This window comes from Somniosus microcephalus, chromosome 13 (assembly GCF_052327205.1).
Source record: "Somniosus microcephalus isolate GS21.2 chromosome 13, FLI_Smic_1.0, whole genome shotgun sequence".
Taxonomy (NCBI): Eukaryota; Metazoa; Chordata; class Chondrichthyes; order Squaliformes; family Somniosidae; genus Somniosus; species Somniosus microcephalus.
Window position 1 is genome coordinate 160,858,149 of NC_140999.1, and position 4,277 is coordinate 160,862,425.

Below are 4,277 nucleotides of genomic sequence, written 5' to 3' on the forward strand. Positions count from 1 at the left end.
ACTGTTAGTTATGTGGGGAATCTGATTTTTACCACTTTACTATTAGTTATCAGTGCAATTTCAGTGAGTTACCATTAGTTACTAGTGAAATCAAAGGTCCTTCCACCTCTGGTTAGACTCTCTCTTGTTGGAGATGGTCATTGCCCAACCCTCGTGTGGTGTGAATGTTACTTGCCACTTATCAGCCCAATCCTGGATGTTGTCCAGGTCTTGCTGCATGTGCGCACAACTGTTTCATTATCTGAGGAATTGCGAATGGAACCACTGTGCAATCATCAGCAAACATCCCCACTTCTGACCTTATGATGGAGGGAAGGTCATTGATAAAGCAGCTGAAGATGCTTGGGCCTAGGACACTGCCCTGAGGAACTCCTGCAGCGATGTCCTGGGGCTGAGATGATTGGCCTCCAACAACCATAACCATTTTCCTTGGTGCTAGGTATGACTTCAGTCAGTGGAGAATTTTTCCCCTGATTCCCATTGACTTCAATTTTACTAGGGCTCATTGGTGTCGAACTCGGTCAAATGCTGCCTTGATATCAAGGGCAGTCACATCCACCTCACCTCACGAATTCAGCTCTTTTGTTAATGTTTGGACCAAGGCTCTAATGAGGTCTGGGGCCAAGTGATCCTGGTGGAACCCAAACTGGGCATTGGTGAGCCCCTCCGGAACTTTCTTCCCCTTCACTTTCTTCTGACCCCATCCCTTCTTTCAATCTTACCCCCTGCGTGTTTTCAAAATCCCCTCTGACCTTCCCTTCACTGACCCCGAACGGTCAGTCCTCAGCAAAGACCTGACCTTCATTCCCTTACGCCCCCATCTCAATGAATTTCGAGCTCGGCACGGCACTGAGCTCTTTTTCCATTGCCTTCGTCCCCGTGCCTACTTCTTTGGCCAGGAGTCTTCCCCCCACACAGCTGACCCTTTCACTTGTTTTCAGAATTCTCGTTCTACCTGGACCCCTCCCCCTGGCCTCTTAACCTCTCTAGATCTTTTCATTGCTAACTGCCGGCATGACATCGGTCATCTCAATTTCTCTGTTCCCCTTCTCCACTCCAACCTACGTCCCTCTGAACTTGCAGTACTCCATTCTCTCAGATCCAAGTCCAACATTGTTATTAAGCCTGCTGACAAGGGTGGTGCTGTTGTTGTTTGGCAAACCGACCTCTACCTAGCGGAGGCTGAAAGCCAACTCTCCGACACCTCCTCCTACCTCCTCCTGGACCATGACCCCACTACCGAACATCAAGCCACTGTTTCCAAGACTGTCACTGACCTCATCTCCTCTGGAGATCTTCCCTGCATTGCCGCCAACCTCATAGTTCCCCAACCCCGCTTCTACCTCCTTCCCAAGATCAACAAACAGGACTGCCCTGGTAGACCCATCGTTTCAGCCTGTTCTTGCCCCACGGAACTTCTCTCTTCCTTTCTCGACTCTATCTTTTCTCCCCTTGTCCAGTCTCTTCCCACCTACATCCGCGACTCTTCCGACGCCTTCCGCCACTTTAACAGTTTCCTGGCCCCAACCGTCTCCACTATGGACGTCCAATCCCCCACCAGGATGGCCTGAGGGCGCTCCGCTTCTTTCTTGAACAGAGACCCAACCAGTCCCCATCTACCACCATCCTCCTTCGCCTGACTGAACTTGTTCTCACATTGAACAACTTCTCTGTTGACTCCACTTACTTCCTCCAAATTAAAGGTGTTGCTATGGGAACCCGCTTGTGTCTTAGCTATGCCTGCCTGTTTGTGGGATATGTGGAACATTCTTTGTTCCAGTCTTACTCAGGTCCCCTCCCTCACCTCTTTTTCCAGTTTATTGATGACTGTATTGGTGCCATTTCCTGCTCTCACCCAGAACTAGAAAATTTCATTCACTTTGCTTCCATTTTCCACCCTTCCCTCACCTTCACATGGTACATCTCCGACTTTTCCCTTCCCTTCCTCGACTTCTCTGTCTCTATCCCTGGGTACAGGCTATTGACAAACATTCACTATAAGCTCACTGACTCCCACAGCTACCTGGACTACACTTCCTCCCACCCTGCTTTCTGTAAGGACTCTATTCCATTTTCCCAGTTTCTCCATCTCTGCCACATCTGCTCTGATGATGTCACCTTCCATACTAGTGCTTCTGACATGTCTTCCTTTTTCCCCAACCGAGAATTCCACTCTACTGTGGTTGACACGGCCCTTGACTTCAGCTCTCACCCTTCCCCTCCCTCCCGGAACCATGATAGGGTTCCTCTTGTCCTCGCATTTCACCCCACCAGCCTCCACATTCAACGGATCATCCTCCGCCATTTCCGCCACCTCCAGTGTGATCCCACCACCAAACACATCTTCCACTCACCTACCCTTTCAGCATTCCGCAAGGACCGTTCCCTCCGCGACACCCTGGTCCACATCTCTATCACCCCCAACACCCCCGCCCCTTCGCCCAGCACCTTCACGTGCAAGCACAGGAGATGCAACACCTGCCCTTTTACCTCCTCCCTTCCCACTGTCCAGGGCCCCAAACATTCCTTCCAGGTGAAACAGCGATTTACTTGTACATCTTGCAATTTAGTATACTGTATTTGCTGCTCACGATGTGGTCTCCTCTACATTGGGGAGACCAAACGCAGATTGGTTGACCGCTTTGCGGAACACCTTCGTTCAGTCCGTAAGGGTGACCCCGAGCTTCCAGTCGCCTGTCACTTTAATACTCCGCTCCACTCCCACTCAGACCTCTCCGTCCTTGGCCTCTTGCACTGTTCCAATGAAGCTCAATGTAAGCTCGAGGAACGGCACCTTATCTTTTGATTAGGCACTTTGCAGCCTTCTGGACTCAACATCGAGTTCAACAATTTCAGACCATAACCTCTACCCCTTTCTTTTTTTCTCTCTCACATGGCAGCTGTCGATCATTCTGCCACTGCCATTTACACTTCATCTAGAGTCATCTTTTGTTTCTTAACTTGTCCCATTAATATCTCCTTTTGCCTTGTACCATCATCCCTTTTGTCTCTTAATCTCTCCTGCCTTCCATCCTATCACAGACCTTTCCTTTTGTTCTTTCCTCCCCTACCCCCTTCCCTGCCACTTGCTTAAAAACCTGTTCCATCTCCAACTTTTTCCAGTTCTGATGAAGGGTCTTCGACCTGAAACATTAACTCTGTTTCTCTCTCCACAGATGCTGCCTGACCTGCTGAGTATTTCCAGCATTTTCTGTTTTTATATTGGTAAGCAGATTACTGGTAAGTGCTGCTTGATAGCACTGTCGATGACACCTTCCATCACTTTGCTGATGATTGAGATTAGACTGATGGAGCCTGTATTCTGTGGACAGGACCAATGTTCCCTTTAAATTTTTGTTGAGTGCATGGCCCATTCAAACTACCAAGCATGAGTGTTGCTTCCCATTTGCAAGCCGGTGAGCTGGCTGAGCGAGAGCTCCAGAGTGCCAAGTGGCCATGTAGCTTAAAGGTAACATTGAACAACACAGACCTGGGCAATTTTCCACTTTGTTGGGTAGATGCCAGTGTTGTAGCTGTATTAAAACTTCTCACCAGACCTAAACCCACCCGTTGTTGGTGGTTAAAATTACTCCCATTAACCCATTTTAAAATAAATGGGTTAACATCTTTGTTAAAATAGCAAATTGAGGAATTTCATACGAAAGTGCCTTTCTGCTAATATAGCCAACAGTAATCTCTAACCATTTTTCCTTTAAACACGTGATTAGTTGTTAAATTACAGAAAGCAAAAAAAGGGTGGGCTTAACAAGGTCAATCAAGGGAAAATAGCGTGGGTTGGCCAGAAGTTGATGGAGGTGGGACTAAAACATGATAAATGGGAGTCCTGCCTCCAAAAGCTCCCCATTGGCAAAATCCAGCCCGTTACCTTTAGTTGCTGTGATCTATCACCTGCTTTTTTTGTATTTACTTAGCACGAGTTCACCTTGAAAGACGAAGTAGTGTTTGGCACAGTTTTGAATGAAACAGACCTACAACTCTCCATAGAAATATCAGGATCGATGTTCCTATCAATGGACATCAGGCATACAATGGGTGTAGTGATCACCTGATGTGCCCGGTGAGAGGCTCAAACCTTTTGGATGGTCAAGCCTCATTTGCATCTGATCAGTGAGCGTTGAACCACAATTCACAGGTAGCTCTCTGATCAGGGGAGTGGGGTGGGGCGGAAATCCAGTGGCTCCTCCTCGGAGTGGAGCCGAAAGTCAAGACTTAAAGGGGGAGGGTGGCAATCGGCGGGTGGGGGTGAGTCATCAAAA

The 4,277-nt window shown here is 48.3% G+C and overlaps 1 pseudogene; it reads left to right on the top strand.

Annotated features, from left to right (window-relative positions):
- Positions 1-722: 722 nt before the first annotated feature.
- Positions 723-4,070, top strand: LOC147108724 (uncharacterized; annotated as a pseudogene).
- The last annotated feature ends 207 nt before the right edge of the window (positions 4,071-4,277 follow it).